Consider the following 15,776-nt stretch of genomic DNA (forward strand, 5'->3'; position numbering starts at 1 on the left):
TCACCCTCCAACAGGACAACAACCCTAACCACACAGCCAAAACAATGCAGAAGTGGCTTCGGGACAAGTCTCTGAATTTCCTTGAGTGGCCCAGTCAGAGCCCGGACTTGAACCCGATCGAACATCTCTGGAGAGACCTGAAAATAGCTGTGCAGCGACGCTCCCCATCCAACCTGACAGAGCTTGAGAGGATCTGCAGAGAGGAATGGGAGAAACTCCCCAAATACAGTTGTGCCAATATTGTAGCATCATACTCAAGAAGACTACCAAAGGTGCTTCAACAAAGTACTGAGTAAATAGTCTGAATACTTAAGTAAATTGAATATTTCAGTATTTTTATTTATTTTTAATTTGAAATAATGTATAAAAACCTGTTTTTGTTTTGTCATTTTGGGGTATTGTGTGTAGATGAATGAAGAAAAACATCAATTTAATCCGTTTTATGAATAAAGCTGTAACGTAACATAATCTGGAAAAAGTCAAGGGGTTTGTTTGGATAGGTTCCCCACCATAGAGTCCTGTCTCTTTCAGGCTCCTGCCTTTTAGCTCGCCTCTCGTGCTCTCCATATCGCGGGAGAGGCTACGAATTAAAAGGATCTCGGCCTTGATGTTAATCGTGCTGTGTGGTTTTGACGGAGACACTCAGCAGGCGGTTTTCTTCTAATGGATGGAGAGCTACTGCTGTCGGTGGTTATGTAAACTGTAGCTTGTGTCAACCGCAAGTATTTATCCAAAGCGCTTGATTCGAGCAAATGTGTAGGCCTACTGTACATTAGAGAAAAGAGACCTCTTGGACACTATTTGACCAATCAACAGTGTGCATCTCAATCAAGAGGAAGGGATAGGAGTCAGACTGTGTTGACTATTCAGGAAGGAATGGATAAAGTATGTATCAACATCTCTAATTTCATTATTGTGTATGCTGACCTGTATCTATAGAGAAGAGATGATGCTGACCTGACTCATGTTTGCCCTGTGGGCAGCTGCACTGTAAACCCAAATGTTTGCACATTATGCTGGCTCGAAACATTTGAGGAAAACCTTTGCCCTTAATATACAGTTTACTTAAAGTGATTTTGTAGTTATTACTCAAACCCATAGAGTAACTGTGACCCTGTAGGGCACATGTGTCAAACTCATTCCATGGAGGGCTTAGTGTCTGCGGGTTTTCACTCCTCCCTTCTACTTAATTAATCAATTAAGGTCACTAATTAGTAAATAACGCTTCTTATTTGGTTGTCTAGGTCTTAATTGAAAGGACAAACAGAAAACCTGCAGACACTAGGCCCTCCATGGAATGAGTTTGTGTCACCACTGCTGTAGGGGGTCCAGATTTGAGTTGCATCAGCTTGAAAATGTTGAGTAACGCCTCCAGTAAGCCACGCCTCCAATATAATTTCCCAGTGTGCCTTGCATTTTCGAGTGAATTGTAGAGTTACCACCCATGACTGTATTTGTAAGTGATATAGATATGGTTGTTGAATTTATTCATTTTCAGTCCTGTGGCCTTCACCAAGTGAGTTCCTTGGTAAATATTATCGTTATAATTAAACTCTTTATGTCAATACCTTACATATCTCATAAGGCCTTGTTCTGAGGACTAGCTTAATTCTAATACAGTGGCCTGAAACTCATGGTTTACAGGCCACATCAGGCTTACAAGTAGAGTTACTAAATCCTGCCAACTTTCCCAAAATTCTGATTGGAGCATTACTTGGAATCTTCCAACTGGTGTTTCTGGAAAACCTGTGAACTTTACCAGAATTTCTCAACCCTACCTGCAAGTAACATTATGCTGGCTTGCAAAGTGATGTGTAATTACTATTGGAATCCATCCAGAGTTAGGATATCCAGTTGGCATCCTCTCCTGATCCTTTTGGAGGTTGCCTTGTTCACTCTAGTGTTCACTCGTCTGCGTCCCTACAGGTTACCATGCCGACGATGTACCGCAGGTGGTCCACTTGCTGTTTTTTCCCACCCAGAAGGATATGGTCCCTATTGACCAAATGGATAGTGTTGACTTTGTGATACCATAGCAGTCTTGTGGTGATGTGTTGAATATTGTGCCACAGACAGTCAGGGAGACAGATGGCATGTGGGCAGAGCCACCCTTCAGGCATGTCTCCTTTGATTGGTCTCCTGTGATATCCACCATGGTGGTTAATATTAAACACCAGTCAGTCAGTCAGACATCTTTTAATATTTAAATTGTATACTTCCTCAGTGGAAGAACAATGGCTGCACATGGCTGTTTGTGTGCGTGCGTGTGTGTGTGTGTGTGTGTGTGTGTGTGTGTGTGTGTGTGTGTGTGTGTGTGTGTGTGTGTGCGCGTGTGTGCGTGCGTGCGTGCGTGCGTGCGTGCGTGTGTGCGCGCGCGCTCAGTGTTTTGTTTAGCCTGTAACTAAGTGAGTTTTAAGCTCACATTTTTTGGTAATCATCCTCCTGCCCTCTTTCGTTCTCCTTCAGTCTTGTCATCTGGTGCCTCCCATTCACTGTACAAGGAGGCTGTATGATTTCAGACACAACAACTCCCAACATCTCCATTGCCAGAATTTCCAGCAAAAGAACAAGGTATTGACATAGCCCTTTCTGTGTGTCCCTGTCTCTATGTCTTTGTGGCATTTATGTGCAACTACAGTATGTCTGTGTCTTGCTTCTCTGGTCATTTAACTTTTAATGAGAATGTGTTTTTTCTCCCTCCAATTAATTTAAACGGAGCAATTATATAAACACATTTAATAAATAGAAATTGCCACATGATAGAACACAGCTCTGTGAGGAGAGAGGGGCTTCACTGTACCAACAGCACAGTTTACTAAGCACTTTCCTGGGAATGGCCTACTGTACACACACACACACACACACACATGCACATGCACGCACAACACATGCTCTAACCCCTTAAAGATCTTTTTTATTTTTTTTTCACATGTGATCACATATGATTTAGGTGGGGGGAAAATACAGGTGGGCTCATGATAAGGTCTAATATATATGTAAATTAATCATGTAACAATTAACCCATTAGTAACTTGGGGCACCATGGAAAAAGTTTCTTTAAAGAGTTAACGTTTCCCGAATTAACTCAAGAATATATCAGAATATATCGTTATCATACGAGTCATCCATTAATAATTTCCTCATATCAGTCTCCTTCTGAACGTCACTGACCTCGTAAATCGCACAAACCCTAGCCTAAAAATGATGATCCAGCGATACACAAATTGTCTTAATCATTGGGGGGCTATCTGTTTGCCCTGTGCCAAGCTGATCTGGTGCCTATGATCCTCACCCAAGAGAGAGAGTCATGACAATGGTTATGCTGATGCAAGTTGGGCACATTCTTCAACACTGTCTGTTCTGCAAACTTTGTAAAAACAAGTGTCACTAATGAGCTACTCTGTAAAAAGGTTATGGTGCATTCTCCAGTAATTTAACTGGAAACCATTTGTCAGTAAATGAGTGTAAAACTCACAATAACACACACCAGTAACCTACTGTGCCTTAACTGACTCTTCTGTTGATAAACATTACTTGCTAATTGGCAGCATACTGTAGCAGTGGCAGCCTCTCAGAATAGTGCAGGTGTGGCGTATTGGAGGCGCCTTGCAATTAGCTCTTTTTGTTCTCCCATGAGAGGTAATGTCATCCCAATTAATTAGCTCTGTTGAATTCTGTAGTGAGACAATAAGCTTGAAAATTGTATGTTTTCCAGCCTTGTGAATACCTGGCATAAGTGCACGTGATACAGGTCATTGTAATGCTAACTTTCCTGCCATACCATCAGGTCAGTGAGTGTGGCACATAAGCTACACTAAGTTCCTTTGATATGTACAGTAACTGACTTGCAGCTAGTTGTCAGTGACTCATTGAAAGTTTAAAATTAACTTTATGAAACAGCTGTCATTAAACTGCTGGAAAATGGTGGTTTTAAAGTTAGTGGTACACAGTTCAGCATACGTGTAAGCATAAGTGTAAGTATAAGCCACCTGTGGTTTGAACTCACAACCTCTGGATTTGAGGTGCACTACCACAAAATCTAGTGTTCTTACACACATTCATTACCTATAATACATCTCTGCACTCAGCGAAAGAGAGCCATCTCCACTGCTATTTTAGTCGTCAGTTAATCTGACTATTCTCTTATCATTGATTTAATTGACTTAGTTCAGCAATTTGAGGGTTTTCTGTATAGTTGTCTAATGTTGGTGGGGCATATATTATTCTGTTTTAATGTTACTCCTGAATCACTATGATATGAGTATATTTTCAACAAAGCTGAGGTTCACTGTGTAAGTGTAAAAATACAGGTGGAATCAGTTATTAACACAGGTGTGGTGGAGTAGCAGAAAGATTGGAATACTGTGAACCAAGAGATTGTGAGTTCAATAGTCCTGAATGATAAATTATTTTTGAAGTCAGTTCCGTTTCGGTTCGATTATAAAAACGTTACGTTTTTTTCTATTTTATTATATTTTTCTATTATTATATATATATATATATATATTTTTTTACATCAAATCAAATTGTATTTGTCACAGACGCCGAATACAACAGGTGTAGGTAGACCTTACCGTGAAATACTTACTTACAAGCCCTTAACCAACAAAGCAGTTTTAAGAAAACAGAGTTAAGAAAATATTTACTAAATAAACTGAAGTAAAAAAGTAACACAATAAAATAAAATGCACTATGCATTATGCAGATCGAATGCTATAACAACACAGAATAAAATCATGAATAAAAGTCCCATGATGGTAGTGACTGCCCATTACTGCTTATCAGTCATTAACCATAATTTTTAACAGTCATTAACCATCATTTATTCACATGACTTTACTTTAATAAAATACTTAATTTGTGTATATTACATTTGTTTTATTTGATAACTATTATTTAATTCAAAGTCATCATCTCATCTATAGAGAGCTACTTCCTATGCTGCCTGACAAAATCCCTATTTTATTAGTTGTTCAAAGTAAATAAGGTATACTTTTATGACTGCTGAATATCAACTATCAATCAATATTTTCAGGCAGAGATACCTCACGACTGCTCTCTATCCCTCTAGAGATCATGCATTCTCCTCTCTCCTCTCTCTCCGTGTCTGCCCCACACTAACCTGAGGTGGCATATAAAAAACACACAGACCGTACAAGTAGGTGTGTAATGGATTATGGTCATTGTAATTAAATACAATGTTTTCTGCGCTGAACTATGTAGCATATTGTTGGAAACTAAATCTCCCTTCTACATCGCACCGTTCTGACTTGATCTGCTATATCTCTAGAGAAAATGTTCAATGTGTGCATTGAGTTCACAAAAAAAATTAACTAATAATAAACGGAATTCAAATAAATTCACCAAAGTCGGTCAATTAGTTGTCACAAAAAAATACACACTTTTTGGTTAATGGCTCAGCACTAGAGTTCAAATCCCATGCGCTTTTCTACATGTGAAATCATGTGGTTTTTCGGTAGGGGCACATTCTCATGTGCTCAGAAACGAACATCACACACATACTGTACTTACATGCCTGTGCTTTCCCTAAAACTAAAACTTCCAACTCAAGCCTTTCCTGACGTCGTTAGTGCCCTCTGCTGTTAGACAGCGGTAAGTACACCAGTTTAACTTTGGGGAAAGTGGAATACAAGTAATTTGTACAACTGAATGCATTCAACTGAAATGTGTCTTCCGCATTTAACCCAGCCCCTCTGAATCAGAGAGGTGCGGGGGGCTGCCATAACCGACATCCACGTCTTCGGCGCCCAGGGAACTGTGGGTTAACTGCCTTGCTCAGGGGCAGAACAACAGAGTTTTACATTCTCAGCTCAGGGGTTTAATACAGCATCCTTTCGGTTACTGGCCCAACGCTTTAAGCATTTCTAGCCTCAAACATGCAGGGGATTTGTTTTGGAAAACATTGTATCCCATAGTGCTGGGATATGGAAAAAATTCTCTACATCATAAATCATGTTGCTAAATCAACCAATCAATGAATCAATCAATTTATCAACCAATCCATCAGCCAGTTAACTTGATTAGTTATGAGGTACCTCAGTATACTGCAGCACAGCTCGGGGGAGAGGCAATTGATATTCAATTCAAGAAATAGGTCCAACATAATAACAGTAGAAAAACAACACGAAACAGCTCCATTATCTGCTTTTTATACAATCACTCTATAGATTATAGTACTTACCTAAAACAGAGGAAGATCCGTCTGTGAGTGTGTCTGTGATTAAGGGCTTAAATTCTTCATATCGCTGAAGCTATAGCGTGATTGCAATTTAAAGGTAATTTCCGATCGAGCTCAGATATGCAGTCTCCACTAACGTGGGGAAATTGCCTTTAAATTCCTATGCCCTGTAGCGCAGCTCTTTGCGCTACGGATTGAATCGAGCCCAAAATATGAGAGGGATAGGAAGGGAGGACATATTAACAAAAGCAAAAATCGTAAGGAAGGGAGACAATAAAAGAGTTCAAATTAATAAAGTAAAAGTAGAATAAATCTCTCCATCCCACCTCCATTTAATCTTTATTCATGAACATTGTTCATCCCTGCCACATCTTATATACACATGTAAGCAGTGTGTATTGGCTAGCTAGTTAGCGGTGCACGCTAGTGGCATTTCAATCGATGACATCACTTGCTCTGAGACCTTGAAGTAGTTGTTCCCCTTGCTCTGCAAAGACTGTGGCTTTTGTGGAGTGATACAGTTAAAGTCGGAAGTTTACATACACCTTAGCCAAATACATTTAAACTCAGTTTTTCACATTTCCTGACATTTAATCCTAGTAAAAAGTCCCTGTCTTAGGTCAGTTAGGATCACCATTTTATTTTAAGAATGTGAAATGTAAGAATAATAGTAGAGAGAATGATTTATTTCAGCTTTTATTTCTTTCATCACATTCCCAGTGGGTCAGAAGTTTACATACACTCAATTAGTATTTGGTAGCATTGCCTTTAAATTGTTTAACTTGGGTCAAACGTTTCAGGTAGCCTTCAACAAGCTTCCCACAATAAGTTGGGTGAATTTTGGCCCATTCCTCATGGCAGAGCTGGTGTAACTGAGTCAGGTTTGTAGGCCTCATTACACGCACACGCTTTTTCAGTTCTGCCCACAAGTTTTCTATAGGAGTGAGGTCAGGGCTTTGTGATGGCCACTCCAATACCTTGACTTTGTTGTCCTTAGGCCATTTTGCCACAACTTTAGAAGTATGCTTGGGGTCATTTTCCATTTGGAAGACCCATTTGCGACCAAGCTTTAACTTCCTGACTGATGTCTTGAGATGTTGCTTCAATATATCCACATAATTTTCCACCCTCATGATGCCATCTATTTTGTGAAGTGCACCAGACCCTCCTGCATCAAAGCACCCCCACAACATGATGCTGCCACCGTGCTTCACGGTTGGGGTGGTGTTCTTCGGCTTGCAAGCCTCTCCCTTTTTCCTCCAAACATAACGATGATCATTATGGCCAAACAGTTATATTTTTGTTTCATCAGACCAGAAGGTATTTCTCCAAAAAGTACGATCTTTGTCCCCATGTGCAGTTGCAAACCGTAGTCTGGCTTTTTTTATGGCGGGTTTGGAGCAGTGGCTTCTTCCTTGCTGAGCAGCCTTTCAGGTTATGTCAATATAGGACTCGTCTTACTGTGGATAAAGATACTTTTGTACCTGTTTCCTCCAGCATCTTCCCAAGGTCCTTTGCTGTTGTTCTGTGATAGATTTGCACTTTTTGCACCAAAGTACGTTCATCTCTAGGAGACAGAACGTGTCTCGTTCCTGAGCGGTACGAGGGCTGAGTGGTTCCATGGTGTTTATACTTGCGTACTATTGCTTGTACAGATGAACGTGGTACCTTCAGGCTTTTGGAAATTGCTCCCAAGGATGAACCAGTCTTCTGGAGGTCTAAAATCTTTTTTCTGAGGTCTTGGCTGATTTCTTTTGATTTTTCCATGATGTCAAGCAAAGAGGCATCGAGCTTGAAGTTAGGCCTTGGGGAAATACATCCACAGGTACACCTCCAATTGACTCAAATGATGTCAATTAGCCTAACAGAAGCTTCTAAAGCCATGACAACATTTCCTGGAATTTTCGAAGCTGTTTAAAGGCACAGTCAATTTAGTGTATGTAAACTTCTGACCCACTGGAATTGTGATACAATGAATTATAAGTGAAATAATCTGACTGTAAACAATTGTTGGAAAAATGACTTGTGTCATGCACAAAGTAGATGTCATAACCGACTTGGCTTAACAAGAAATTTGTGGAGTGGTTGAAAAACGAGATCTAATGACTCCATCCAAAGTGTATGTAAACTTCCGACTTCAACTGTAGGTAGTGATGCTTCTAAGGTGACTGTCATCAATGTGTTCAGAGAGTCCCTGGTTCAAGCCCAGGTTGGGGTGAGGAGAGGGATGAAAGCAACACTGTTACATACATATAAACTCACAAATTAGTAAATCAATATCTTTTAGCTATTGGAGTAACATCTCATATTGATCATTCAGGCCATAAAGGGTAAGAAGAGAAAGAGAGGAGCACCCAGTAGAAAGGGTGGAGATTTGAACACGTACACTGAGAAAGGAGGACCGCTACTCTATGTTATCCAGGGGTTGGTCTGTGTTTGTGTCTATATTGCAAGTGTCTACATACAAAGTATGCTGTATGTGTTAACTTCTTATGGCTGGGGCAGTATTGAGTAGCTTGGATGAATAAGGTGCCCAGAGTAAACTGCCTGCTACTCAGGCCCAGAAGCTAAGATATGCATATTATTAGTAGATTTGGATAGAAAACACTCTGAAGTTTCTAAAACGGTTTGAATGATGTCTGTGATTATAACAGAACTCATATGGCAGGCAAAAACCTGAGAAAAAATCCAACCAGGAAGTGGGAAATCTGAGGTTTGTAGGTTTGCCTATCCAATATACAGTGTCTATGGGGTCCTATTGCACTTCCTAAGGCTTCCACTAGATGTCAACAGTCTTTAGAACCTTGTTTCAGGCTTCTACTGTGAAGGATGAGGGAATGAGAGCTGTTTCAACCAGGTGTCTGGCAGAGTGCCATGAGCTCACTCAGGCACACCCCCGTGAAAGGTAGCTGCGTTCCTTTTTGTTTCTAAAGACAAAGGAATTCTCAGGTTGAAACATTATTGAAGATGTATGTTAAAAACATCCTAGAGATTGATTCTATACATCGTTTGACATGTTTCTACGAACTGTAATGGAATTTTTTGACTCTTCGTCTGGCCTGGGCGTCATGAATTAAGATTTTTGAAATAAACGCGCAAACAAAAAGGAGGTATCTGGACATAAATTATGGACTTTATCGAACAAAACAGACATTTATTGTGGAACTGGGATTCCTGGGAGTGCATTCTGATGAAGATCATCAAAGGTAAATGAATATTTATAATGCTATCTCTGACTTCTGTTGACTCCACAACATGGCGGTTACCTGTATGGCTTGTTTTTGTGTCTGAGCGCCGTACTCAGATTATTGCATGGTGTGCTTTTTCCGTAAAAACATACATGTATTGTTTAACATGAAGTCCTATGAGTGTCATCTGATGAAGATCATCAAAGGTTAGTCATTCATTTTATCTCTATTTCTGCTTTTTGTGACTCCTCTCTTTGGCTGGAAAAATGGCTGTGTTTTTCTGTGACAAGGTACTGACCTAACATAATCAGATGGTGTGCTTTCGTCGTAAAGCCTTTTTGAAATCGGACACTGTGGTGGGATTAACAACAAGTTTATCTTTAAAATGGTGTAAAATACTTGTATGTTTGAGGAATTTTAATTATGAGATTTCTGTTGTTTGAATTTGGCGCCCTGCACTCTCACTGGCTGTTGTCAAGTCGTTCCCATTAACGGGATCTCAGCCGATCTCAGCCGTAAGAAGTTAAGTCTGTCTGTTTCTCTACAGAAGGCAAGTCTATTGTTGTGTCTATAGTCCGTCTACAGTATTTGACTGTCAGTTTGCATAGCAAGTCAGTCTCTGTAAGAGGTCAAGTCAGTCATAAGAGAAAGTCTTTAGGTCGGTCAGTATTTAAGATGTCAGTCCATCAGAGATCAGTCTCTATAAGAGGTCAGTTTCTTTGAGGGGAGGGTATAGGTTAGGGGACTGTACAGTGGTCTGGTCTTCTCTCCCAGTGCACCTCACTAGTCATACAGAGGAGAGCACCTCCCCTGACGTCTCCCTCTCCCTCTCCTTCTGTTCAGCTCTCTCCACATCCATCACGGTGAAGGGGTGTTCTTTGGCCAGTTGGTCACGGTCTACCCTTAAAAGCTGCTCTGGACCTCGCGATATTTGGTGGAGGTGAAGCCAGTCTTGGAAAGGACCTCAGTATAACGTCTCTTCAGCTCAGGGTCGGGACAGAACAAGTACTCATACATAGTTGCAGCTGTCACACCACCCAGCACTGGGCTTACCCAGTACACCTGAGATGAGACAGAGGGAGAACTATTAGTATACTGTATTTACCCGTGTGGGTATGTATGTGTCGGTGTGTGTGTCTATGGGTGCATCAGTATGAGAGCATAGAGAGTGTGTAGTTTGTATATGGTTGTATGTGATTGTATGTGCATTGTGTATCATTTGTTCTCTCTTACCCAGTGGTTCTCCCAGCTCCAGGTGACCATGGCAGGTCCAAATGATCAAGCAGGGTTCATACTGGCACCAGTGAAGGGGATCTAAACAGAAGAGTATAGAGATATTACACAAATATACTAATTGAGACATTCCAACCCGAGGACTTGTGTAGTGTAGTTTCCCTGGTTCATTTGGCCCCATGTTGCAACATGGCCAGTTTGGCAACTGGCTATGGCTAGGGTTGCAATGGAACATTCAGTAATGTTGGTAATTAACTGGTAATCTATGGCAATCTATGGTAACTTTCAGAATTTATACTTGAACAACTTGTGTTATTCAAAATGTTTTCATATATACAGTAGTATTCCAGTTTTATATCTGTGTCCATATTGTCCATGAGTTTCTAGTGGATGGATAGACCATATGGTTCAAGAGGAAATCGCCATAGCATGGCTCTGCGACGAAATATTTTGATGTGCGACCAGAGGTTTTATTTTGGGAGCACTGGGACTATGAAAAAAGAACCAAGATAATAATTATTGTAATCATCAGGCTACCCTGTACCGTTGTTTCCGAGTGCTTTAGAGAAACAAGCGAGTGCCGATTTGTTTGTGTGAAGGTTGAATCCTTACTACAGCGAAAACGGCTTGCTTCTAGCCCAACAAGGTCAAAAGTTCTGACCCATTTAACAGGTGTTGTTTCGAAAATCTCCCCCCTGCCAGAATCCCCCCTTCTAATTTTCTTAATTTTGTAGCTAGAGTCAAATACTTTCTGTGACACACATCAGAATCAAATACTTTCTATAGAACAAACTTCACGTCAGGATAGGCGCAAAAATCTCCCCCCTGACAGAATTCTCCCTCCCTTCGTGTTCTTCATTGCTGTGACTTGCTTGCAAGTTGAGATTTCTGCTCTTCACTCCGTTGTCAGTTTAGCCTACATTTCACTGATCTTAGTAGCAGAAAGCATTTTTGTTTCAAAAATCTAACACGCAAAAACACCGGCGCGCGCAACATTTCTATCTTCCTATTGCAGGGACCACATTTTACGTTCAAAAACCATGTCCCGGTCTGTTCTAAAACTACTCGCGCTTCGATGTTGTTAACCATTTGCTTATACTTTGTTCAGTCATGTTACCTCATTGGCTAGCTAGCTCGCAACCTGGTAACTTTAACCAGTATATCTAAACATTTGGGGGCACAGAAAGAAAGGAAAAGGAGATCAAAAAAGGGGTCGTCACTAGTTAACACAGCCACAAAGTCATAATTATACCTAAACCCTGCCTATTTCTACTTTTTCTCTTCTTAAGATCCGGTGTTAAATTTAACCATCAATGTAACCACACTGCTAACCGTATACCTAACCCTAACCTTAAATGAAGACCAAAAAGCGTTTGTTTTCATGCATTTTCATAATATAGCAATATTTTAATTTGTGGCTGTGGTAACTAGTGACAACAATATAGAAACCTAATATTCCACAAATTACTTTGTAATTTCAATAAAAAATATTCCTATCAACATTTTAGCTTTTATAATTTACAGTGTTACATATTAGTTTCTATGACACAACACGTGCTTCAAAAATAGCTAGAAACTCCTGGTGCTCCTGAATATCATGTGGTACTCATAACATTTAGAATTTGGGAGCTCCAATGCTACCAATTACATTTTTTTCATTTAGAGCCCTGGCCATACATCAGACCTACCTCATCAAAGAGTATCTTTAATAATCCTAGAGCACCCACTGTCACATCTGCTCTTGCCACACCCCCTAGTGGACATCCGATGTCTCCTTCACCTGCAGCCATTCCCCTAGTTCTCTCTCCCTCTCTCTCGCTGTGTGATTGTGTGGTTGGAGACAGGTGTGCTGGAGTCAGAGCAGTTCCCCACCAGCTGCAACCCGTTCCATAATCAAGACCTCTACAAATACTCAGTCCTGCCACTTCCACTCTGCCATATTGTAATCTCCGTTCAGTCAGTCATGCTGCTAGCTATATGTTATTTAAGATCCTGTATCCTGCTGTGCCTTTTTCCTTGCCTGACGCTGTTTCTCCTCTCACTACAGTTTTGCCGCTCTGACTCTGGTTCCTGTCTCCTGTTCCACATCTCACCACCCTGCTACCCTGTTCTGGATTCAACTCACCTTCTCTTCCTTGGATTCCCCTACGGACCTGTTTACCCTGTCCCAACCCAGCTCACTCCAACCTCAGCCTCCACATCTGGTTTCCTACAACTCATCCGAGCTTCCCTGGATCTGCACTTCATCTCTCCCCGTTACAATAAATATCTTGGTTCATTCATCCCTGTGTTCTGGTCTGAGTCTGATCTTGGGATCCCCTGTGCTGCTCCGCCTAACACCCACACCCTGCAAAAAAATACAAATAACTCCCTTGCCATTCGTGAACTAACACTCACACTTGACTTTTTCCTACTAGCACTGCCTTTGCTGATAGCTAATATATTTTGGAAAAATGTATAACAGAGATGTCTCACCTAGGCATCTTAAAATGAACGCACTAACTGTAAGTCACTCAGGATAAGAGTGTCTGCTAAATTACAAAAAATGTAATTTAAAATGTAGCCTAATGAGAAAACACTCCAACTACTGTCAGTTTTGGTGCTAAAACATTTACGACAAAGACAAATTGACATAGTAAAATATATACAAGAGTGTAAAAGAATTTATAACATATTTCAAGCTGAAACACTCATGAATGGTATTCATTAAGTTGATGTTTTATATTTATGATTTACAGCTTTAGCATTACATGTTTTAATCATACCTGATTATTTTATATATTTTACATGTAATAAGGCCACACAGAGGGCCAGAGATAGACGCTTGTGATAATCTGAAGTAGCTACCAAAATGGCCACTAGATGTCATGCGATAAAATTCCCCTAAACCTTGAAAATTACCCAAATTCTGATAGTTTACAGGTAAACTTGAAATGTTATCAGTAATATACCCTCCCTTTGCAACCCTAGCTATGGCTGAAAACAGGTTAGGGTTGAGGGTAGGGCTAGAGTTAGGTTTAGAGGTAGGTGTAGTGTTAGGGTTAGTGTTCATTGTTAACTGATGAAGTGTTGCTAACTATTTTGGCTACCTGAGGTACTCCTCACAGCAAACAGGTGTCCAATGCAGACAGAGAAGCCGATGGCCAGGGCAGCCGGGCCCTTCAGGTCGCTGCGTTTGGAGTCACAGGTGGCGAACACGGTGAAGACGAGCTCAAAGGTGATGAAGAATTCTATCACTAGAGCGTGACCCACGGAGATACTGGTGTTCACCTGGGGAGAGTCACATGACCTTGGTTAGCCAACAGGACAGGATGTAAGGCCCATGCAGAAGACATGAGGACAAGGTCAGAGTCCTAAATGGCACCCTATTTCTACATGGAACCAAAAAGGGTTCAAGGATTCCCACTGGGCACACACTAGTTGAATCAACGTTGTGTCCAGGTAATTTCAATGAAACTACATTGAACCAACGTGAAATAGACGTTGAATTGACGTCTGTGCCAACTGGATTAGTTTATGGGGCCAGCCAAATAACATATTTAAGCTCTAGATATAGCACCTTTTTTTCTAAGTGTGTAGTTTCTCTTCAATGATGATGAAAACAGCTAACATACCCTATAATCAGTTTAAATAGGTCAACAGAATTGGATTTCAGACAAAAGACTCTACACACTCAACTTATATTCATTCTACACTTAAGACAACTATTTCAGTCACATCCAGATTATCAATGTTAAAGTCCAGAGTCAGTCTCCCCCCTCCTCCTTACTGATATGACGCCCATCTCGCCCCTGACGGAGCCTGGAGTAACCCAGTAGAGCACAGCCGCCCCCACCACTGCCCCCAGACACTGGGCCAGCAGGTAAAACACAGCCTTTGCCAGGCTGAGTCTCCGGGTCACCACCATGGCAGTGTGAGTGAGTTTGGAAGTTTGGAAGTGACCTTGAAGGCAGTGGTGGAAAAAGTACCCAATTGTCATACTTGAGTAAAAGTAAATGTATCTTAATAGAAAATGATTCAATTGAAAGGGAAAGAGTAAAATTCTACTTGAGTAAAAGTCTAAAAATATTTGGTTTACAAGTAAATGTAATTGCACAAATATACTTAAGTATCAAAAGAAAAAAGTAAAAGTGTAAATCATTTCAAATTCCTTATATTAATCAAACCAGATGTCACACATTTTATTTATTGTATTTACTGTTAGCCAGGGGCACACTCCAACACTCAGACATAATTTACAATGAAGCATTTGTGTTTAGTGAGTCAGCCAGATCAGAGGGAGTAGGGATGACCAGGGATGTTCTCTTGATAAGTGTGCAAATTTGGCAAATGTCCTGTCCTGTTAAGCATTCAAAATGTAACACGTACTTTTGGGTGTCCGAGAAAATGTATGGAGTAAAAAGTACATTATTTTCTTTTGTAATGTAGCGGAGTAAAAGTAAAAGTAATTAAAAATATATAAATAAAAAAGTAAAGTACAGATACCCACAAAAACGACTTAAATAGTATTTTTACTTAAGTATTTTACACCACTGCTTTAAGGATATTAATAAAGGTCTAACCACACATTTCCAACCCAGTCAGCCCTCGAGGTAGCCTTTGGTCATGACTCTGTTCCATTACATTACACACGAAGGCATCTTCTATACAGGGGAGTTATGTTAAGTTACAACCCCCTAGAGTCGATTGATGCACTTATACATCATAAGGTAAATTCATTTTAATATTGAATAGCTCCCTGTGTGTTTACGCTAGAGACTTACCGTTTCTTGTAGTGGCTGCAGCTCAATGCCCTCTTTCCGCTGATATAACGTTTGCTCCTATTCCATATCATGGGGCTTGTGAAAGCAGCCTTTTTCTACACGAGAGCATCCGGACAAGACAATTATAACGAAATAGTCTGTAAGTTGTTCTGCGTTACAATGCACACAAGCTTCTGAAGGTAACCTAGTACCAGGCTGTAACATTTGCTAAAAGTGCATAGAGGGTCAAATGTGTCATAAATAAGGTGACCAGACATGGGTCTAAAAATATATATATTTCTCCTGTTTTCTTATATCTCTCAGATATAGGACAGACACTTAAAATCCTTGTTCCTTATGATTTATTTTTTGACTGTCTGTGTACAAATGTGTTATTCAATGCATTTCTATGGG

General features: G+C 40.4%; 1 pseudogene; it reads right to left on the reverse strand.

Annotated features, from left to right (window-relative positions):
- Positions 1-9,612: 9,612 nt before the first annotated feature.
- LOC139577910 (aquaporin-4-like) lies at positions 9,613-14,527 on the reverse strand (annotated as a pseudogene).
- Positions 14,528-15,776: the final 1,249 nt, after the last annotated feature.

Source organism: Salvelinus alpinus, chromosome 6 (genome assembly GCF_045679555.1).
Source record: "Salvelinus alpinus chromosome 6, SLU_Salpinus.1, whole genome shotgun sequence".
NCBI classification, from domain to species: domain Eukaryota; kingdom Metazoa; phylum Chordata; class Actinopteri; order Salmoniformes; family Salmonidae; genus Salvelinus; species Salvelinus alpinus.